The sequence below is a fragment of the Rana temporaria genome, chromosome 1 (assembly GCF_905171775.1).
Source record: "Rana temporaria chromosome 1, aRanTem1.1, whole genome shotgun sequence".
In the NCBI taxonomy this organism is placed as follows: Eukaryota; Metazoa; Chordata; class Amphibia; order Anura; family Ranidae; genus Rana; species Rana temporaria.
In genome coordinates, this window is record NC_053489.1 from 521,050,084 (window position 1) to 521,074,541 (window position 24,458).

Here is a 24,458-nt window from a genome sequence, read left to right on the forward strand (position 1 = left end):
CCGAGGAGCCTGAGAGGAGAGCCGCCCGCCCGAGCGATGTGTGAATTTGTAATTCCCGCCGTCTGGAGCCTGCGGAACCTATGATGGACGTCACACGTCCTGCGGCGCGGTATTGGAGCAGTGGGACGTCCATCACAGGCTCCAGAAGGTGGGACCGGCTGCTATGGCACTCGGTTCGGCGGCGCTCGGGAACAAATCGTTCCCGGCGGTCGCCGCTCGGCTCGGGGCTCACAATAGTGAACCTGCATGCTGAGACTCGGGGCTTTCCGGGGACCCATTCGGGGCTCCAGCCACCCAAGCCCGGGCCTCCCGACGCCCCTGGCTGTCCCAGTGACGTAGCAGAGTGTGCATCAGAGGGGGACGGGGTCACGTGATGCGTGGCCGCCTCCCCTATAAAAGAAACGTCAAAGCATCGGTGCGTCATTCGCTGAGCTGTGCTCTGAATGGATGGATGTTCTCATCGCTGGACCAATCGCTGGACACCCGTCACTGGAGAGATCACCCGTCGCTGGATAGAGACAACGATGGAGCAGCGAGCAGCACCGATCGTCTATTTTCACCGCTGGATTTTTATTTGGTTTAATTAATAAAGTAATTTGTTCTACGGTGTGTGTGTGTGTTTTTTTTCTGAAAACTACTATTTACACTTCCTTCGTGAAATGGTAGGGGTACAGTGTACCCCATTACCATTTCACACAGGGGGGTCAGGATCTGGGGGTCCCCTTTGTTAAAGGGGTCTTCCAGATTATGATAAGCCCCCTGCCCGCATACCCCCACAACCACCGGGCAAGGGTTGTGGGGATGAGACCCTCATCCCCATCAACATGGGAACCCCAAAGCACCCTCCCAATGTTGAGGGCATGTGGCCGGGTGCGGTTCAGGAGAGGGGGGGCCGCACTCTGTCCCCCCCTCAATCTGCGTCCGGCCAGGTCAACGTGCTTGGATAAGGGGTCTGGTGTGGATTTTAGGGGGAACTCCACGCCATTTTTTTTTAGATTTGGGGTGGAGTTCCCCTTAAAATCCACACCAGACCTGAAGGGTCTGGTTATGGATATTTAGGGGGAACCCCACGTCATTTTTTTTTAAATTGACGGCGGGGTTCCCCTTAATATCCATACCAGACCTAAAGGGTCTGGTTATTGAATTTGCGGGCACCTCCGCGCATTCTTTATTTTTTTTTACTAAAAGTCCGTGTCCCATTGACTTCAATGGGGTTCAGAGTTCGGGTTCAGGTTCGGGTTCCCGAACCGAACTTTTTTTTTAAAGTTCGGGTTCGGGTCCGAACCCGAAAATCCAAGTGTCCGCCTAACTCTAGTAGTGGATGAAATGTCAAGGCTGGACAGGATGGAGGGTGAGGCCCCTGGTGTACCATCCTCCTCTGCGGTGACCGACCCCCTGGTCCTGCTCAGGATCCCTCCCCAGTTCCCTCTCCAGTTCCTGTGGCCACCCCTCCTGTGTCTGTAAGTACTCCTTCTGTATCTGTCTCTGTGTCCCCCCAGCCTACTGTACCCGCTCCTCTTGTGTCAGAACCTTCTAAGTCTGTGCCCCCTGAGTCAGTTACCCCCCAGGAGTCTACCCCTCCTAAGTCTGATATAAAGGGGTCACCCCCCCCCCACCAGGAGTGGTAGCGGGTACTAAAAAGGTTGCTTCTTCCGTAATGAAGTCTTGCGGAAAGACTTCAAAGAAAAAAACAAGAGATGAGGGCATCTCTGAGGCTGACCTACGGTACCTGGAGGAGAGAAGGAAGGTTGGGAGGCGGAAGAAGCAGGCGGTGAGGACGGAAAGGGGACGGGAAGCTCCGGTGCCTGTCTCCAACCGTCGTAGGTCCTCTAGGTGGTATATTTCATCATCTGGAGCTTCGTCAGAGCTAAGCTCTGATTCAGAAATGGAGTTTGAGGCGGCCTCAAGAAAGAGAGAGGATTCTGGTGATGAGCAGCAGAGGGGAGCTAAGAAGCAATCCACCAAATAACCCAAAAAGCGGTTCCCCATCCGTTAAAAGTGGTGACAATAAATGTTGCCAGCATTAAGTCAGTGAGAGCTCGTTCTATGGCCTTCTTTTTGTTCAGCCAATTAGATGCTGAAATGTTATTTTTGCAAGAGACTAGGCTCACCTCCTTGGCAGATATTCATATGATCAAGAGTGAGTGGAGGTACGGTCCATCTTACTGGTCTCTTGCGGCCGAGCCTTGCGGCGGTGTGGCGGTGTTGTTTAAAACCGGCATTGTAACTGTCCGGCGGGTTATTGAGGTGGAGATTGGGAGATGTATGGTCTTAGACGTCCTTGTGGGAGGGCAGGACCTGCGCCTAATTAATATTTATGGGCCGCACACAAAGTGGGACAGGAAATGCCTTTTTACAAGGATCAAGCCATTTCTTTTTACATCCCGGCAAGTGGTCTTTGGAGGTGACTTTAATACGGTAACTAGGCCCAAGGACAGGAAGGACTTCAAGGACAGGCTGTGATATGATAGCGTTTTTTTAAATAGTATGGTTAGGGATGCTGGTCTTGTGGATGTGCACATTAAGCACCTCCCGGATGACACCGGGTTCACCTTTCATCGTGGTAATACTCAGAGTAGGATAGACAGTTTTTTTTTGAAGGAGGCCTCTGCTTTCTCACCCCCAGTGGTGCAGGCAGTAGAGTTCTCTGATCACTGTATGCTGATGCTTCAGATGCCCCTCAGAGGGGAAAGGGCATCTGGAGATTGAATTCGACTCTACTCAAGGAAGAACATGTTAGACAATCCTTTGAGGAATTCTTTCAGGCACAGGTGACCATCCTGGACTTTTGTAGCAGCAAGGCTGAGTGGTGGGAGCTGACCAAAAAGAGGATCGCTGGATTCTTCAGGGGCCTAGCCAATCGAAAACAGTTTAATAAATACATGACCTACCAACGCTTGCGGAGGAAGCTGAATATTCTTGTCTCGAGAGGAGGAGATCCTGGGGCAATCTCTGAAGTGAAACTCCTTCTTAGGAAGTGTCAATATGACCGGCATGCCTCTTTGGTTCTGGAGAGGGACTATGGGAAGTACCACTCGCCTGACCCTTACCAGAACTGCAAACAAGGTGTAGCTGTTAAAGCGGTCGTTGGCCTTAAGGACAGTACAGGTTCCGTGACAAAGTCCAGGTCAGGGATTCTGGAGGTCGTGAGGTCCTTTTATGCCGACCTTCTTTGGAGGAAAGAGCTTGACCGTGACAAGATGGAAAGCTTTTTGGACTCTACTCCAGGTCTAAATGGTGGAGATGTTCCTTTGATGAATTTGACAGAGGAGATCACAGTTGAAGAGGTGATGAGGGCAATTGAATAGCTTGCCATTAAAAAGTCACCTGGACTGGATGGCTTGATGGCTGAGTTTTACAAAGCCTTTAAGTCTTTTCTGGCCCCACATTTGGTAGAGGTTTTTAACAGTTGCCTTGCTGAGGGGGTGCTTTCCTCTTCCATGAGACACTCGGCTGTGATTCTTCTTTCAAAGGGTAAAGATCCTTCGATGATTGAGAATTGGAGCCCCATCAGCCTTCTTAATGTCGATAGAAAGATACTGGCAAAGATATTTTTCTGGCGCCTGTCGTCAGTAGCAGAGTCTTTGCTTTCTCGCCATCAGCACTGTTCGGTCCAGGTTAGGAGCACCTTCACAGCGGTGTTAGCTGTCCGGGAGGCCTTGGAGCAGTGCAGGACTGCAGGCTGGGGAAAGTATTTGCTGACATTGGATCAGGCAAAGGCCTTTGATCGTGTTAACCATGAGTACCGTGGTTGCTCCTTAGTAAGTACGGTCAGCCGGGTGGTTTTGTTGATTGGCTGAAAGTCTTGTATAAGGGGGCAGAAAACTTCCCTCTTGTTAATGGTTGGGTTTGGGCAGTCCTTTGAGGTTGGCTCCGGGGTGCGCCAGGGTTGTCCCCCGAGTCCCCTGCTCTATGTGTTTGCAATCGACCCTTTCATCAGGAGAATAGAGAGTGGCATGTTGTGTGGGGTACCAGTGGGGCTCCCGGGTGAGCCGCCATTGAGGGTTGTTGCTTATGCGGATGATGTATCGGTGATTGTCACTGGGACGGATGAAGCGGAGGAGGTTGTCTCTCTGGCATCATGGTATTCTGAAGCATCAGGCTCCAAGATCTATCAGGAAAAGAGTGAAGTTTTCTGGATGGGAAAGGAAGGTGAGGGGTTTGATCTCCCGGACACCTTTCCAGTGCCCTGGGAAAGAATTAAGATACTAGGCATTGAATTTGGACCCGGCGATTATGGCCTCAAAAACTGGGAAGGCAAACTGTAAATTGCCGATGCTAAGGTGGTCAACTGGAAGAGATGGAAGTTATTTATGGGGGAAAGGGTTGATCTGATTAAGACCTACCTGATTGCGATCTTCTTGTATGTCAGCTTTGTCTGCATCTTGCCAGTGTCTCTCTATGCTAGGGTCAGTAGTGTGTTCTTCCAGATGCTGTGGGGGAACAGACTGAACCCCATCAAGAGGAATGTCACCTACCTATCCAGGAGGGAGGGTGGCTTGGTATGGTCAACCCAGTTCTTTTCTTTTCGCTGCTATTTCTTAAGTTTAACATTGGTAGTATGCTTGCAGTGGAACCTCCTGGATGGGCAGGCATATTTAGATCTTGGTTTAGGCCTTTTCTACGACTTTGGGAAGAAGGTGGCCAAGTGAAGAATCGCAGGGGTCATGGTGGTCAGCTACCAGCCTATGTCGCTCCGTGCCTGAAGTTACTGCGACAGTGGCGATTGTCGGCTGAATATCTCAGATCGGTTTCGAGGAAAGTCCTTATGAGTCGAGTCTTGAGCGAAGTCTTTCATGACCCACTGGCCTTAAGGGATTGCCCAAGCCCAGTTTTGAGGGCGGGGTTGAGACTGATTAATTTGGATAGAATGCCCCCTAAATTTAGGGATCTGGCCTGGTTGTGCTTCCATGGGAGGCTCTATGTTGGGGCCAATTAGAAATTCCGCAGTGGGATGGATCGTAGCTGTCCTCGGGAGGAGTGTGCAGATGAGGAGGAGACAATGGACCATTTTCTGCTTCGTTACCCTTTTAACATAGAAGTGTACAAACAGGTGGGGCGGGCCCTCAGTGTTCCTTTCCTCTCCAGGCTGGGTTATGCTGAGTGGGTGTACGGTGCATTCAGTACCGGTGGAGTTTTTTGTTTGGATACACTTTTTTTAGTTAGCCTAGTGGTCCGTTATTTCACCTGGAACGCACGGTGTCAGGTCAGCATTCGGCAAAAAATCCTTCCTGTTGAGGTGGTGGTGTATGACATTCTGCACGAGGTGGGGAAGATTCGGGAGCTTGAGAGAGACAAGCGAGGTCAGGGGCTTGGCTGAAGGCGTGGAGGGGTTTCAGGCCTCCCTAACTGCCAGGAGTCTCTTTCTCGGGTGTGGCTGTCTGTCTCTTATCACCCTAGATTATTATTTTTTGAGTAATTTTTGATAAATAGCTGCGTACATAGGTGACGGGTTGTGCCTCTTAGGCCCTCTCTGCTGCTTTATGTAAATAGTTTTCTAAAAATGTTTTGGTCGTGGACTATGTATATATTGTATATATTCTGAACCTGGATGTGTATTCCTTTGTTTTCTGTTTGAAGTTTTGTACTGTGGTTTTGTTTTTTACTTTTGTATAAAATTGGTTGCTTGATTCTTTTCAATAAAAGATCAATAGTGACCCATTTATGGGTCATTGGGAGGAATAGTGTCACAATATGATCCATGGACCTGGTGTTCTTTGGCCGGTTCACTGATTCGATCCATGGACCTGGTGTTCTTTGGCCGGTTCCCTACTGCCTGAGCCACTGGGGAACTTCCATCTGGGTAGAGCTCTTGTTATGCCTGTTCCCAACATGATAGAGCCTGACTCTGTCTGTTCCTAACGCTGCCTCCTGGTATACCCCCCCATGGACTGCTGCCTTGGTTTGGATAGCTGTTCCTTCTGCCTGGCTCCTGACTGCACCACTACTTAGCGTGAGGTGCTTGTTCCTTGATATAGCCTGTTTGCACGTTCTACTGTGGTCCCATATTTCCGGCTGCAGGATTTCTACCGCCCCTCCACCTGATACTGGGATAAGAAGACTACTGGTCAGGAAACCAGAGGGATGGTTAGAGTCAGTGACCCATTTATGGTGTCAGGGAGAGAAATAGTGCCCCATAGATGGTGTCAGTGGGCGAATTAGTATCTCATGGATGGTATCAGTGCCCCATCAGTGGTGTCAGTTCCCCATCAATGGTGTCAGTGCCCCATCAATGGTGTAAGTGGGAGGCATAGTACCCCATTGATGGTGTCAGTGGGAGGAATAGTGCCCCATCACTGGTGTCAGTGCCCCATCAATGGTGTCAGTGGGAGGAATAGTGCCCCACCGATGGTGTCAGTGGGAGGAATAGTACCCCATCGATGGTGTCAATGGAAGGAATAGTGCCCCATCTATGATGTCAGTGGGAGAAATAGTACCTAATCAATGGTGTCAGTGTAAGGAATAGTGCCCCATTGATGGTGTCTGTGGGAGGAATAGTGATCCATTTATGGGTCATTGGGAGGAATAGTACCCCATCGATGGTGTCAGTGGGAGGAATAGTGCCCCATTGATGGTATCTGTGGAATGAATAGTAACAAAACCAGTGCCCCATCAATGGTGTCAGTGCCCCATTGATGGTGTTAGTGGGAGGCATAGTACCCCATTGATGGTGACAGTGGGAGGAATAGTAACCCATCAATGGTGTCAATGGGAGGAACAGTGCCCCATCTATGATGTCAGTGGGAGCAATAGTACCCAATCAATGGTGTCAGTGGAAGGAATAGTGCACCATTGATGGATCATTGGGAGGAAGAGTGTCTCAACAATGGTGTCAGTGACCCATTTATGGGCTATTGGGAGGAATAGTGCCACATCGATGGTGTCAGTGGGAGGAATAGTAGCGAAACCTGGGAGGATGTGCTGGCATATACAGTGGCCCCAATAAAATGAATCTACCCATATTGGGGACAAGCGTAACATTAGACTATTAATTTGGTAGCTATTAGCAATCGATTTGGGGCTCTGAGGCTGAGGCTGTGGCGCTAATACCGACCCATCCTTTCCAGCCATATACAATGCTCTATCCTCTGCACAATAGTACATGCCTACACCCAACCTTGATTGTTTGAGGTGAATATTGTTGAATATAAGTATCTCCTTCCTAATACAAACCCCTGAGGAAGGGTCAGGGACCTGAAACATGTTGGATGGAATGGAGACAGCAAACCTTAAACGTTTGTCAACTAACATTGAGATGTCTGTATTAGAGCGCATTCACACTGCCAGCGTCAGGCTGTCGGCAGTAAAGCGCCACTTAGCGTCGTTTTTGAAGCGCTTTTCAGGTGCTAGCGGGGAATTTTAACCCCCGCTGGTGGCCCAATAAAGGGTTAAAAGCGCCCGCAAAGCACCGCTGCTGAGACGCTTTGCAGGTGCTTTAGCGGAGCTGCCCATTGATTACACCGCTCCTAAAGCACCTCAAAGAAGCTGCTTTCTTTTTTTGAAGTCCTGCCAGTGCAACCCTTTAGTGTCAAAGCACTCGGGCTTTCACACTGGGATTGCAGATGAAGCTTTTTTCAGGTGCTTTACGAGTGCTTTCACACTGAAAAACGCATCCAGTGTGAAAAGGGTCTAATAAGCCCTTTTTTTTTTATATACCCCAAACATCTCCTTTAAATGCTCATAATAGTCCAAAACTAAAGAAAAAACGACTTTAATGTATAACTGAAGGCAAATTTTGTATTTATTTTTTGTTTTGGATAGAGTGGAGATGGATTAGAACACCTTCCAGATTTTATTGCTGTCTGTGCCCCCCCCCCCCCCCCCCCCCCCGTCCCTCGTCCCCCATTTAAGAAATCCATCCCCTCTATCTGTTCTGTTTACCATTATCATTTAAAGTGAACGTAAAAGAAAATCACACATTTTGGGTTGACCCCAGAAAAGTAACAGAGGGGAAATCTTCCAATGAGGTCACTAGTTCTGGTGACCTGGGAGTCTCCAAGGAATTCCTTTAATTTGCAAAGATTTCCTCGTACTTCCTGTTTGGCTATGGGACAGGAAGTGAAGAGAAATCTCAATGGGGCACAAATAGCAAAAAAAAAAAAAAAATCAGGGGTTATAACCTTCCCTTGTTCTATCCAAAACGTAAAAAAAAATTCTTGCCTATAGTTCTATCTTAAAGCGGAGTTCCGCTGAATTTATTTATTTTTTTAAATATGGACACTTACCTCTCCAGGGCACCCGCAATGTTGGCACCCAAAGCCGATCTGTCCCTCAGGCTCTCGAGTGGAGGCGCCTCCATCTTCGGTAAGGGAATCAGGAAGTGAACAGCCTGGTTCCCTAATGCGCATGTGCGACTCGCGCTGCGCAATCCCACTGGTACCTGCTGTCTTCTGGGACCTGTGTGTAACAGCAGGGGGCGCCGGACGGGTGGCTCGGCTATCTATGCCCCGAAGTGGGAGAAAGTGGGGAAAAAATACCTGTATTAGACAGAGGATTCCGAAAAGCGTAAGTTCCATTTTTGGGTGGAACTCCGCTTTAACTTCACAGTGTGACCTTATATTTAACTCTAAGCTACAGTGCATAGAAACACAGATGGAATTGGAGCTGCAGCTCACCTGCATTTAAAGCATTTGGTACCCCAACATTTCATATTCCTGATATGTGCCTGCTGTACCATGTACTTGTATGAGAAAGTATCCTGTTCTTTGTATTGCTTCCTGTATGTGAAATCCCTGGTGTTTCTGCCAATCCCCTTGCTTTCCTATGAAAGACTGACCACACTAAGCAGGAGAGCCAACTATTGTCAGTTCTCTAGATGTGCTGGGAACTTTGTGTACTCTCCTCCAATGATCAGACTTGTCCTGACACGCCCCCTGCTGCACAGCCATTCACCAAGAAGTTCAGTGTGCTGTTGCTTCTCCTCCCCCAGCTCTTATGCAGCTGAGAACAAAGGGAATGTGATAGGATATTTATAATGTTTTTTCTATCTATACAAAATTGTGCATTTAATTTCTATTTTAAACTGAATGGGTTGTTTTACAAGGTGATTGTTTACAATCACTTTAATGCCCCTGTACACACGATCGGAATTTCCGATAGGGTAAAAACCAATTACATTTTCCATTCAAGCTGTCTTGCATACACACTGTCAGACCAAATTCCGACCGTCCAAAACGTGGTGACGTAAAACACTATGACGAGCCGAGAAATATTAAAGGGTCACTAAAGGAATTTTTCTTTTTAGCTAAATAGCTTCCTTTACCTTACTGCAGTCCTGGTTTCATGTCCTCATTGTTCGTTTTTGCTTTGATGTTTCTGTAATTCCTCTCTGTTCTGGACACTTCCTGGTTGTCTGTTTCCTGACCACCACAGTACTGGGAGATTTCTCACGGTGGTGACTAATCAAGGAGGTGTGATTACTATGTCTAAAACGAAACTGGATTGGTGCTGAGGAGTTTTAGACAAAGTATCACTGCTCTCTATTAGCTCACTGGCTCTCTGTACATCAGAGAACCAGGAAACAACAGCAAAAACTAAACTAAACTGCAGGTACATTATATGATTGTTTTTTTATCTATTTTTAATCATTTTTAAAAGGAATCAGTTAACTATTATGTCTCTATACCCTGTAAACAGTCATTTCAGCAAAAAAAAAAATTCCTTTAGTGACCCTTTAAGTTTAATGCTTCCGAGCATGCGTCAACTTCATTTCGAGCATGCATGTTTTTTTTTCTCTGTCGGAGTTCCACATAGACGTTCGGAATTTCCGATAGGATTTTTTTCCATCGGATAAAAGTCCAATGGGGCCCACACACGGTTGGAATATCCGATGAAAAAATTCCATCTGACTTTTTTCATTGGAAATTCCGATCGTGTGAACAAGGCATATATAAAACGGTTGGCTGACATTGCAGAAAAACAATCCACACAAAGGTGAATGAGCCCTAAAAGACCAAAGACGAGCAAATAAAAGCAATGTATTGTTCTAGTTTGCCTACGCACAGCTGCAGAGAGGAAATGGTTAAAAAGCAGAGTCTTTCCTAAGCCCCCAAGGCAGAGTCTTTTTGATGTATGTGTTTGAGGTTGGCAGAGGATCAGCGTGCTCTGGCTTTTATTTCTCTGTGTCCTGCCTCTTTTGTCTTGAGCAGGAGGTGGAGATTATCCATCCCACCCAGCCAGGGTCTATGACAGGATAGCTCAGAGGAGGCTCTGATCCCACACTCAGTTCAGCGGCTGCAGGAGGTACAGAGGAGAAGTTTGGCTGCAGCAAGTAGTCAGACTCCCTGATGCTCAGCCATCGCAGCTGTCGCAGGAATCATCTCCCATCCACTCTACCTGGTAATACGTCTTTTATAACCGCTGCTGCTGCTAGCTGAACGTTGGTTGTGGTGCCAGCTACACGCCATACACATTACAATCTGACTGTACAATCTCCTTTAGATCTACCAACAACTATGTATGCCTGATGGGATTAATGTTTTATTGGATAGTTTGGACACCCATATTTTGGTGAGTCCTAAATGGATTGTACAGAAATTGTTACATGTATGGGGAGATTTATCCATTTTACTGCTTATTTTCAATGTTGTAAACATCTTTCGAAGCGGTGGAAGTTATTATTTATTCCCAGATGAGCTTTCTTGAATTAATGTTTGGCAATAAAGTTGTGGGTTTATATTCTGCATGCAAAGATGATGTGTGGGTGAGGATAGAATAAAGGAATTCAGTGTGATTGTCTGACAAGTATGTAGTTGAAGGACGATGTTATCGTCCAGATCGGAGTTATTGTGGTGACCGTGTACAGAACAATTTTATATACAATGCTATTATGCTATTATTGATAAATGTATTGTCTAGTTAGAAATGGCCCGTACACCTAATGATCATATTATATATTTTTCATATGATCAGATTTTTTTTGTTCAGTCTGATCTGAATAATTTTCGATAAAATCAATCAGTTTTGCTTGAAACCAATCGATGACATAATATGAAGTTGATTTACTAAAACTGGAGAGTGCAAAATGTGGTTCAGCTATACATGGTAGCCAATCAGCTTCTAACTTTAGCTTGTTCAGTTAAGCTTTGGCAATAAAACCTGGAAGCTGATTGGTTTCTATGCAGAGCTGCATCAGACTTTGCACTCTCCAGTTTTAGTAAATCAAACCCTATGTGTCTGTTTGATAATTCAAATCTAATTCTGTGAAGAATCGTTCAGGCAGATCGTTACATGTATGACCAGGCAGATAGTTACATGTATGACCAGGCAGATAGTTACATGTATGACCAGGCAGATCATTACAAGTATGACCAGGCAGATCGTTACATGTATGACCAGGCAGATCATTACACGTATGACCAGGCAGATCATTACACGTATGACCAGGCAGAACGTTACATGTATGACCAGGCAGATCATTACAAGTATGACCAGGCAGATCATTACACGTATGACCAGGCAGATCGTTACACGTATGACCAGGCAGAACATTACATGTATGCCCAGGCAGAACGTTACATGTATGACCAGACAGATCGTTACATGTATGACCAGGCAGATCGTTACATGTATGACCAGGCAGATCGTTACATGTATGACCAGGCAGAACGTTACATGTATGACCAGGCAGATCGTTACATGTATGACCAGGCAGAACGTTACATGTATGACCGGGCAGATCATTACAAGGATGACCAGGCAGATCGTTACATGTATGACCAGGCAGATCGTTACATGTATGACCGGGCAGATCATTACAAGGATGACCAGGCAGATCGTTACATGTATGACCAGGCAGAACGTTACATGTATGACCGGGCAGATCATTACAAGGATGACCAGGCAGATCGTTACATGTATGACCAGGCAGATCATTACAAGTATGACCAGGCAGATCATTACACGTATGACCAGGCAGATCGTTACATGTATGACCAGGCAGAACATTACATGTATGCCCAGGCAGAACGTTACATGTATGACCAGACAGATCGTTACATGTATGACCAGGCAGATCGTTACATGTATGACCAGGCAGATCGTTACACGTATGACCAGACAGATCGTTACATGTATGACCAGGCAGATCGTTACATGTATGACCAGACAGATCGTTACATGTATGACCAGGCAGATTGTTACATGTATGACCAGACAGATCGTTACACGTATGACCAGGCAGATCGTTACATGTATGACTAGGCAGATAGTTACATGTATGACCAAGCAGATCATTACATGTATGACTAGGCAGATCGTTACATGTATGACCAAGCAGATCGTTACATGTATGACCAAGCAGATCGTTACATGTATGACCAGGCAGATCGTTACATGTATGACTAGGCAGATCGTTACATGTATAACCAAGCAGATCATTACAAGTATGACCAGGCAGATCGTTACATGTATTACCAGGCAGATCGTTACGTGTATGACCAGGCAGATCGTTACATGTATGACCAGGCAGATTGTTACATGTATGACCAGGCAGATCGTTACATGTATGACCAGGCAGAACGTTACATGTATGCCCAGGCAGAACGTTACATGTATGACCAGGCAGATCGTTACATGTATGACCAGGCAGATCTTTACACGTATGACCAGGCAGAACGTTACATGTATGCCCAGGCAGAACGTTACATGTATGACCAGGCAGATCGTTACATGTATGACCAGGCAGAACGTTACATGTATGACCAGGCAGATCGTTACACGTATGACCAGGCAGAACGTTACAAGTATGACCAGGCAGAACGTTACATGTATGCCCAGGCAGAACGTTACATGTATGACCAGGCAGATCGTAACACGTATGACCAGGCAGATCGTTACACGTATGACCAGGCAGAACGTTACATGTATGCCCAGGCAGAACGTTACATGTATGACCAGGCAGATCGTTACATGTATGACCAGGCAGATCGTTACATGTATGACCAGGCAGATCGTTACATGTATGACCAGGCAGATCGTTACATGTATGACCAGGCAGATCGTTACATGTATGACCACCGGCATCATAGCATGAAAGTGAATAACACTCCAGGGCTGATACATGGGAAAAGCTTCCTCTTTGCCTTGTGTGATCTGTTTGTAGAACGTTTTGCTTTATAAATTGTTTATGTATAACGATATGAATTATTATTATTTCTGTACTATAGTGTTAGCTAGTCGTCTCTCTTTATGTTGTATTCCGAGACAATAAACAATGAGATTGTGCCACACATATGGACAGGCGAACGCATTCCAGTTGATTGGATGTTTGTCATTTTCTTAACGTTTATTCAGGGAATTTTATCATTGGGGAAAATGTCAGCATTTGTCGTCTGATTTACTTCCTAAATCTGTTTGGGAAGCTACGATGGATGGTGTGTGAATTGTCATTATCCATAATAACCAATCGGATGTTATCCTCCATCAGTTAAATGGTGGCCATACATGCTCTGATAAATAATCGTTTTTATTCAATTTCGCATGATAGGAATAATCGATTTATAGTCGCCAACTAATCCAATCAATATGACGCACATTGGATTTCGATTAATAGTTGGAAGATAGGATAGTGCGTTATTGATCACATCTCTGTTTTCACCATGCAATCTCATAATTCAATCGATCTAAATACAATACATGATCTCATTGCTTCCGAACCGTGCGACGCAATTGAACATTTTCTGCCCCGGCCGATCCACTTAATTTGATAAATCCAAGTCCAATTGAAATCAATTGGAAGAGAAGTCATGCCTATTTGATTGTTTACAGATTCAATTGTCTTGATCAAATAACGCACTGATCGGATAATAAAAGCAAAGTGTGTATGGCCAACATATAAGCTTATTCACAGGGATGGATTTGCCAGTACAGTGTAAAAAGCGAGCGTATTTTAGCGCTTTTCATGCACAGGTTGTGTGTACAGCCCGCTGCCAGCAGCCTGTCAAAATCAATGACAGGCAGATATATGCTTTGGCTGTACGCACATCTGATTGTACAGAGCTGTATACATATAAGGAGTTATGCCCCGAATGCACAACAGTGTGTGTTTTACATCTAAAAGCACCAGACAAGTTTATAATTACAGATCATCTTATCCTAATTTAACCTTAAAGGGATTGTAAAGGTACAATTTTGTTTTTGTCCCTAAATAGCTTCCTTTACCTTAGTGCAGTCCTCTTTCACTTACCTCATTCTTCCATTTTGCTTTTAAATGTCCTTATTTCTTTTGAGAAACCCTCACTTCCTGTTCTTCTGTCTGTAACTCCACACAGTAATGCGAGGCTTTCTCCCTGGTGTGGAGTGGTGTGCTCGCCCCTTCCCTTGGACTACAGGAGAGTCAGGACGCTCTCTGACACACAGCTCCTTTCTCTATCTGCAACGTAGAGAGCATCCTGACGCTCCTGTAGTCCAGGGGAGGGGTCGAGCACGACACTCCACACCAGGGAGAAAGCCTCGCATTACTGTGTGGAGTTACAAACAGAAGAACAGGAAGTGAGGATTTATCAGAAGAAATAAGGACATTTAAAAGCAAAATGGAAGAATGAGGTAAGTGAAGGAGGACTGCACTAAGGTAAAGGAAGCGATTTAGGGAAAAAATTATTTCCTTTACAACCCCTTTAATATTTAAATTATGAAGACACATAGTGGACGAGTTTGAAAAAAAGACACAAGTCCAACCTATGTGTGTGATTATATGTCAGTATTATATATCCATGTATGTTGTGTTCAGGTGCTTATCTAATAATTTTTTAATTATCGATGCTCCCCGCTGAAACCACCGCCTGTGAAAAAGAATTCCACATCCTTGCCGCTCTTACAGTAAAGAACCCTCTACGCAGTTTAAGGTTAATTTTACTGAATGGCCACGTGTCTTATTAAATTCTCTTTATCGGAAAAGTTTTATCCCTTTGACACGATGATTACTGATAGACCGCATGAAAGTCGCAAAGCAAGTCACACTGGAAATCGCACAACAATGGGGGTCGCGGCAGTGTGAACCGAGGTTTAGGATCATTTTCTAAAGCGACCTAATATGTAACCAATATTATTCTAACTTTTACATCCAGTAAAAGTATATAGTGCGCTCTGTTCTTCATGCGTCGTTGTCGCGTGGAGTGATATGGGACACAGACAGCTGTAGACATAACATCAGCAGTATTGTTAGTAATAGGAAAGCAGTACAGCGCAGTACAAGGGAGAGAGAATACCTGACCTGTACCACATTCCATTAGTGTTCCAGACATCATTGCTCACTGTGTGCTCATCCCATGGGGATCTTGTTTCTCATACTCGTTGGCTCCGGAGTCCTGCATATAAATAGCCATGTGAATGGATTTTAGCCTGAAATGAACGTGCTTCCCAGAGTCACAATCCAAATATTTAGAGAGTGTTTTACTATGCAGTGTTCAGGAGAGGCCTTGGGAGGTAATAAAACAGACACTCGCTGCATTTTTTTACATTTATTTATTTATTATTATATATCGCTGGCAATTTATGCAGCACTTTATATATATATTATACATTCACATCAGTCCCTGTCCTCAAGAAGCTTACCGTCTAAGTTCCCTAACTCAATTTCATACATACACATACTAGGACCAACTTTAATCAGGAGCCAATTAACCTACCAGCTTGTTTTTGTAGTGTGGGAGGAAACCGGAGTACCTGGAGGAAACTCACACAGACACAGGTAGAATATGCAAAACTCCAGGTAGGTCATGCTGTGGTGGGGATTTGAACCCTCGTGCTGCTAGGCGGAAGTGCTAACCACTGTCCATTTACATATTTTCATTATAAAATGGTCCACCCATAATCATTTATCATAACATACTGTATGCATGCAGCTTATGTTAAAAAACGATTTAATGTGGGAGGCAGCATTCACAAATATATTAAAATTATTCTGCAACATAAACAGAAAATCAGTATGGTAAAGGAGATTGAAGAAATTGATTTTTCCTCTAAAGCCTCGTACATAAGAACAAAGGAGAACGTTGTTTTTCAGTTCAAGGACCTCGACTATGGAACGCTTTACCAACCAATATCCGAATGGAAATTGATCACCTGGCCTTCAGAAAAAAACTAAAGACCCATCTATTCTGAGGGTTAAACCGAAGGAAAATGGATGCCAAGCGCCTTGAGGCGATTTAGTTCGCATTTGTAGCGCTATATAAGTAATTCACTCACTGACTCACTCACTCACTCACACACGACCGATTGTCTCTGCAAAAACCAGCAAGAAAACTGCTTCTTGCAGAGATTCCCATTCGTGTGTACGAGGCATTCAGGTTTCTCGTCAGGAAATCTGGCCAGAATCTCAACAATAAAAAAAAAGAACCTGCTCTCTTTTTTTCTCATCGAGATTCTTGTCGGCCTGTTTCCCGACGAGAAACTGGAGAGTGTGTATACTTTCCTGTCGCCGTGGAAACCCACGCATGCTCGAAATGACTTTGACGCATGCACGGTAGCTTCCACGGCATAGGTAGGGTGAAGCAAGATGGCAGCGACGGCATCGAATGTGACGAGCGCATGCTCGTCGTACGCGATGACGTCACCGCGTTCTTTCCTTTCAAGAGAACCGTGGTTCTTTTGAAATGAGAGTCTATACACTCCGGTTGCAAGAGATTCTTGCCAAGAATCTCATCAGGGAAAACTACGTTTTTTTTCCTGACGAGATTCTTGCCCGTGTGTACAGGGCCTAAAACTCAGGCTGCCATTACCAAGAAATCAGTGTAGGAGCTCTTGGAGCTGTTCTGTTTATTGGAAGGATATTTAAAATTGTTACATCCATTGTAAATATACACATTAACAGACCAGCCGGGACGTAGCACTTGAATTAGAAAGCTGCTGTATGGAACATCGCTATCAGATTGCTGGTAGTTCTGTGATCAGGACTACTCAGAACATGGTAAGAGTTGACCCAATTGTTCAGTTAATAGTTTATAGTTCAGGGTAAGTTAGCATTGGGGTAATAAAGTTGGGTAATGCCGCGTACACACGATCGGCTTTTGCCCGGCCAAATCACATCGGAGTTCCGATGGATTTCCATCGGAGAAAAATAGAACATGTTCTATATCTAAACTCAGATGGAATTCATCGAAATTTACGATGAAAACACTCCGATGGGGCTACACATGATCAGAATATCAGATGGAAAAAGTCCGTCTGACTTTTTCCATCGGAAATTCCGATCGTGTGTACGCAGCATAAGGATTAGGTGTATCAGTGTAAGACAGGGTGGGAAAACTTTTGAGGTTTCTTTCTAGTTATTTTCAATAGAGCTGGCCCCAAAAAAATCCTGCTGGTCCACAGATTGGATAGACTCCTAAAGTCTCCTCCTAAACCCCATGTAAATTTGGTGTAAGAGATCACTGATACTTTGGGGGTGGGCATATGGGGTGTGCATAGTGACAGTCACATATGTTTTCAGCACTGCCCAAAGTGCTCACAAGTGTCAGTACCAAAAGCTAACACTAGGGGAGATTTACTAAAACGGGTGCACACAGAATCTGGTGCAGCTGTGCATAGTAAACAATCAGCTTCTAGGTTTTATTATCACAGCTTGAGGCCGGGTTCACACTTGTCCGACAAACGGTCCTACATTGGGAGCCTCATGTAGCATGACATGTGAAAATCAATGTTTCCCTATGAGAGCTGTCTTAACTGGTCCTACACAAGTCGGTCCGACTTTGAAAATGCTCCCTGTACTACTTTTGGTCCTACATTGATCCTACTTCAATCCATTGAATATCATTAAAGTCGGACCAAAGTAGTATCCTGTTCATGAAAGTAGGATGAATGTAGGACCAACGTAGGATAAATGTAGGACCAATGTAGCAGAGCAAAGTAGGATGAAAGTAGTGTAGTAGTGTGAACCCAGCCTCAGGCTGGGTTCACACTACTACACTACCATCATTCTCTTTAATGAGCAGGAAACACTACCATAGTGATTAATGGCTTCCCCAATAGAGTCCCAACAGAAGTTACTAAAGATCTTGTTTAGCCCAGCTACAGTATGTAAAAAACAATGAGATGCCGTAATCTATAACAGCCAGTCAGATTTCACCTGTCAGGCCTCGTACACACGGCCAGAGGAAACCGGTCGTGTGTACACTCTTTGACGAGGAAACCGACGAGGAACTCGTCGGGCCAAAAACAAAGCATGTCTTCTTTTTCCCTGACGGGAATGGGAAAATTTGGCTCACCGAGATCCTCGGCGGCTTCACAAGGAACTCGACGAGCAAAACGATGTGTTTTGCCCGTCGAGTTTCTCGGCCGTGTGTACGAGGCTTAAGAGTTTGGAGAAAGCTAAATGATGATTGGTGGGTATGGAATAGTGCATTTTGCACACTGATCTCAAGTCATCAGCTACAAATACTGTGGCTGCTGACTTTTAATAAAAGCACACTTACCTGTCCGGCACCTGCACCCAAAGCCGAACCCGTCCCTCGGCTCCAGGTGCAGGCGCCGGCATCTTTACTAAGGCAAACAAGAAGTGAAGCCTTGTGGCTTCACAGTCTGTTTCCTACTGCGCATGCACGAGTCAGGCTGCTCTTTCTGAATGGTCCCTGCTGTCTTCTGGGACCTGTGTGTCTTCCAGAAGGCAGAGGGGGCAGAAGGGCCGGACATTGCGTAGTGCGGTGTACAGATTGTGGCAATCTTTTCCCGGAAGTGGGAGCAGATACCTGGATTTGACAGGTATCTGTTCCCCCCTGAAAGGGGCCAAATGTGGTACCAGAGGGGTAGAGGAATCTTATTTTTTGGCAATAACATGGTGTGGGTGGGTGAATTTCTGCCAGTCACTGTGTCACGCCCCTCCTGCCTGTGCCTTAGAATAAGAGGAAGGGGAAACCTCCATCAATCTACATGTAATATCCCTCCCCCATTTTGTTTAGCTGGTGGGCATAAAGGAGGAGGAAGGGAGTGGACTGTCATTTACCATTGTGTATATGCCCACATGTGTGACTCTATAATCACATAGGCTGCTCAGATGTGATAGAGAGGAAATGCTCAAGATAGAAACTTACTGAAAAATGAGCACTGCTCTGCAAAATCCCTAGCTGAATTGGGGACAGAAGGGGGAGATAGAGAACAGCAGGATCAACCAGGTTTTTTTTAGAATACAGAAAACGAATTTCATAGTGACTGAGTGGGTATAAACAGCATGTAATATAGCATTTATTGTTTTTTTTTTATGTTGTGGGTTTAGTGACACTTTAACTTTGCCTAAACGATTAATTATAAGTAATTACAATTACTGCATCTACGGTGTTTCCCCGAAAGTAAGACATCCCCTGAAAATAAGACCTACTTACACTTTTGTCTCCCCCTGAAATATAAGGCATCCCCCAAAAATAAGACTTCCCCGATAATAGGGCCTCCCCCGAACATAAGGCATCCCGATAATAAAGCCCCCCGAAGCTAACGTAACTCTGTACCCTGGACCGTAGCGGTGGGCACCGCCGCGCAGCTCACTATTGGCCGCAGCGCAGACGGAGCAGACAGGAAGTGCGTGGTCTCTTTTCATCAGAGAGCCCGTGTCGCCGCCAGTACAAGCTGCCGCCTGCTGCTCGCTCTGCCCTGACGGAGTCTGGCCGACTCACAATTAGACAGTGAGTAGCGCGGAGCAGGAATCGGGCACATTGTGTGGACACACAGGGGTGACTGAGGTAGGGGGGAAATGTCTGATAAAGGGGTGGGGGGGATGTCTGGTGAAGGTGTCTACTGGCACAGGGGTGGGGGAGGGGATCACTTAAAATTACATTTGTTCAACAATAAACGTGTACCGTATTCTTCTTCATGGAAAAATAAGACATCCCCTGAAAATAAGACCTAGCGCATCTTTGGGAGAAAAAATGAATATAAGACACTGTCTTATTTTCGAGGGAACAGGGTAATATTATGTGATAAAAATCCCATCTTAAAGTATTTGCTTAACTGCTATACTGTAACTGTTCCATTTGTTGCAAATTGTCTTCATCTAAAAGCTGTACACTTTAAAACATCTTCTGTATGGTGCCCTTTTACATTGCCTCATCATAACCGCCTTCTATTTATCATTACTAATGTCAGGTCATTTCTTTCTATTTATACTACACTATATGCATTTATTGGAATTATTATACGTTTGGCAATCTTTGATAAAGAGCATTGACTTACTAAAATGTACTCATTTGACATTAGTGAGATAATATATCTTGAATTGAGTCATTATTTAATCTTTCTATGTGAGGTGCTGAGATTACATTGCAGTTATTTGTGGACACATAGTTATGACATGAAGCAGGGATAATGGAAGGGAAGGCTAAAGCTTTCCATACTACTGGGCAATAATCAATCTGTTTGACATTGCTCACCAAGCTGCCGATAAAAGCTTCTACAAAAAAACACTTTCTGGTGTCAGTTTAAGGCTGGATACCATCTCAGATATCTGTGAAAGGGTTTTTGTAGTACCTAATAATTCAGCAGAAAAATGCAGCTACCGCTAGGTTCAAACTCTGATGCTGTTTGATCTATTGATCTATTTTGCCACATTTTTTTATTTTTTTTTAAGTAAACTCCAGTCAGCAGCTAAATACATATTTTATACATATATGGAAATTGCTTTATCCGACAAAAGGATTGTTAACTGTGTTAAAGCAGTTACACAAAAAAACATTGTTAGGAATTAGTCTCTAATGTGGGCTTTTTTCAGGATCGTGGGGGAAACACAGTTCCGTCACCTCCAGCACTGAATGTATGTAATGGCAAGGGGTGCTGGAGGGGTCTAATGCTGCTGCTGGTAGATCTATTCTTCCTAAAGGGGGTCTTATTTTGCTTGGGGGGTCAGTTTTTGCTGGCAGGGATCTAGTGTTGAGGAAGGGGTCTATTACTGTTAGCTGCTGGGGGCTCTATTGATTCTGGCTGCTGGGAAATCTATTGTTGCTGGTGGGTGTCTATTGTTGCTGGAGTGGATCTATTCTTGCTAGTGTGGGTCTGTTGTTGCTGGGGTGGATCTATTGTTGCTGGGTGATCTATTGTTTCTGGGGGGGGGGGTCTAATGTTTCTGGCTACATTAGATCGTTTTAACTGCTTTTTTTGTTATCAATAACAAATTTACTTATTTTGCAACACACCATTTATTTGCACCACAAAAATTATACTTGGTTCTATTTTCTCTAAAAGGGTCAGTACTGGGAGGTGGGTAGATGATGAGATCAAGGGACAGTGCTTAGGCGTACATACGATCAGTCCATCAGATTCTTATCGGTTAACCGATGAAGCTGACTGATGGTCCGTCGTGCGTAAACACCTTCAGTTAAAAAAACGATAGTGTCAGAACGCGGTGACGTAAAACACAACGACGTGCTGAAAAAAACAAAGTTCAATGCTTCCAAGCATGCGTCGACTTGATTCTGAGCATGCGCAGGTTTTTGACCAATGTTTTTCCATACTAACGATCGGTTTTGACCATCGGTTAAATTTTAAAGCAAGTTCTAATTTTTTTGACCGAAGGTTTGGACTGATGAAAACGGTCCTTCAGACCGTTCTCCTCTGGCGATCCTATCGTGTGTACGCGGCCTTAGAGGTGGATAGGGGGCAGAGATGAGGAGTGACTACCTGCGCCTAGCCTCTAATCTTTTCTAATACTAGCCCTGGTCTCTAATCTTTTCTTCACTCTCCATGACAGGTAAACATCCCATAATGTGCTAGTATGCTATGCATGAGAGGCCACCTATCACAATGTAGACTTAAATTCACTTTAGAATAGTCTTGTGATGCAGGCACACCTGCACAATAAAATACAACCAGGTTAAAGGGGTTGTAAAGGTTCTATTTTCTAAATAGGTTCCTCTAAGCTAGTGCATTGTTGGTTCACTTACCTTTTCCTTCGATTTCCCTTCTAAATGTTTTTTTTTCTTTGTTTTCTTTATCTGAATTTCTCACTTCCTGTTCCTCCTCAGTAAGCTGTTCTGGCTGACTAACCCCCAGCCAGAACGGCTCGGATGATAGGCGCAAGCTTATTGAGGAGAAACAGGAAGTGAGAAATTCAGACAAAGAAAAAAACATTTTGAAGGGAAATCGAAGGAAAAGGTAAGTGAACCAACAATGCACTAGCTTAAAGGAACCTATTTAGAAAAAAAACGAACCTTTACAACCCCTTTAAAGTCTTACATTTTCACTAATGAAGGTAAGCAATACAGCTTGGTCAGTAACCTTCTCCAAGCTTCTGATTTAAAAAATAAGTATGGGAAAAGCTTTTTTTTTGGTCATACTTCTTTTGTGGGACACAAGAGTGCACTTACTTTTGTTCTCAGCTGTCAGCTGACGTCACAAAGCCACTTTGGTTTCCGCAAAGGATCTCATTTTAAAAACATTCATTCATTTTTTGAATTATTAGTAGGGAGAAATTGACATTCATTTTCGACCATAGTGACGAGGAGTTTGGAAGTAGCAGGATTTTTTCGAGCACACATATTTAAAGTAATATATATGGCTTTCATTTAGGAAATCACACTAAAGTGGAGGTTCACCCAGAAATGACAATTTTTAAGATTAGATTCATGCTCATTTTGTCAAGGGGAATCGGGTAGTTTTTTTTTTTAAATCGAAGCCGTACTTACCGTTTTAGAGATACATCTTCTCCGCCGCTTCCGGGTATGGGCTGCGGGACTGGGCGTTCCTATTTGATTGACAGTCTTCCGACAGGCTTCCGACGGTCGCATCTATCGCGTCACGATTTTCCGAAAGTAGCCGTCCGTCGGTGCGCAGGCGCCGTATAGAGCCGCACCGACGTTCTGCTTCTTTCGGCTACTTGTGACGCGATAGATGCGACCGTCGGAAGCCTGTCGGAAGACTGTCAATCAAGAAGGAACGCCCAGTCCCGAAGACCATACCCGGAAGCGGCGGAGAAGATCGCTCTCTAAAACGGTAAGTACAGCTTCGTTTTTAAAAAAAAATACCCGATTCCCCTTGACAAAATGAGCATGAATCTACTAATTGCCCATCTCCCACGTTGAGTGCTGCTGTGCAGGGGACTGAATAAATCTGATATCAAGACAGATTCAGGTACATTTTACTAGTTGCATGTAAAAAAAAAAAAAAGTACGGTATGTTTAGAGGTATCTGGCGTTCAGCTTTACAGCCATTATAGATTATTTTAGTAGCTTCTACTTTGTCAATTACAGGGAAATTGTCACCAGAATACGTAGGAAGGCAACCGTTTAGATGTTAGATAAATAAGTAGGTTTGCTTTGGTTACAGCCATGTTGAGTAATTATCGTCAGTATGTGAGTAGAAACTTCCCAAACGGCTTTCTGCTGGAGTGTCAAAAAAATGAAAAAGAAATTTTAAACCACTGATTTTGCAGTGCTGGGTTTCCTTTTTGCACAATATACTCTCCCTCTTCCCAGAAATCAGTAATCACTAATGCGTTAAGGAATTTCCCCATCATTTTGAAATCAGTTTTGGATAGGGCAAACGCTTTGACCATACTTGGACACTCTTATGATTTGCCAAGGGAGTCTCCTTATACTTTGTCAGAGACAAGTGCTTATTTTATGGGAAACTATAAAAATAGAAATTTAGAATACAGTAAAACCTTGGATTGCGAGCATAATTCGTTCCGGAAGCATGCTTGTAATTCAAAGCACTTGTAAATCAAAGCAAATTTTCCCATAAGAAATAATGGAAACTCAAATGATTCGTTCCACAACCATTTACTCATAAGTCCTTCAGTTTATAGTCCATATAAAAAGATTATAGCAATGTGATAGGTTGTGCAACCATAAAATAACTATCCACAAATGACAGCCTCCCAAGGGGATTAGAAGCAAAATCCAGCAGGAGCTACAGAGTATAAAAGAGAAGAGAGGCGCCTCTAAGGCCGCGCACACACAACCGGTCAAAACCGATGAGAATGGACCGAGGTTCAGTTTCATCGGTCCAAACCAACCGTGTGTACGGCCCATCGGTCTTTTGTCCTTCGGACCAGAATTTTAAAGCTTGCTTTAAAATCGAACCGATGGACCGCTGACCGATCGGGCCAAACCGATGGTTAGTACACAAAAGCATCGGTTCAAAACCCGCGCATGCTCAGAATCAAGTCGACGCATGCTTGGAAGCATTGAACTTCGTTTTTTTCAGCACGTCGTGTGTTTTACGTCACCGCGTTCTGACCCGATCGGTTTTTGAACTGATGGTGTGTACACACATCAGACCATCAGGCCACTTTAGCGGTGGACCGATGAAAACGGTCCTTCGGACCATTCTCATCGGAAAGAACCGGTTGTGTGTACAGGGCCTAAGTGTAGCAATATGGTTACATTTAATGAAGGTACAACATTTAGGGCTCTTTCACACGGAGCGGATCCGTATTGATCCGCTCCATTAGCCCATTTGGCTCAGCGGGGATTCCTCCTAGCAACTCACATGGTTGAGGCACATCTAAGTATGCAGGCATCCAGGGTAAAGCGATTCAC

The 24,458-nt window shown here is 44.6% G+C and overlaps 1 protein-coding gene across 2 annotated transcripts in view; it reads left to right on the plus strand.

The window, feature by feature from the left end:
• Positions 1-10,177: 10,177 nt before the first annotated feature.
• The window catches only part of EDNRA (endothelin receptor type A), a 91,754-nt gene continuing 77,473 nt past the window's right edge, over positions 10,178-24,458 (plus strand). Inside the window, exon 1 of one of the 2 annotated variants that reach the window (XM_040331787.1) lies at positions 10,178-10,338. The gene's annotated coding sequence lies outside the window, so the exon portion shown is untranslated. The other variant, XM_040331795.1, reaches the window with a different exon arrangement.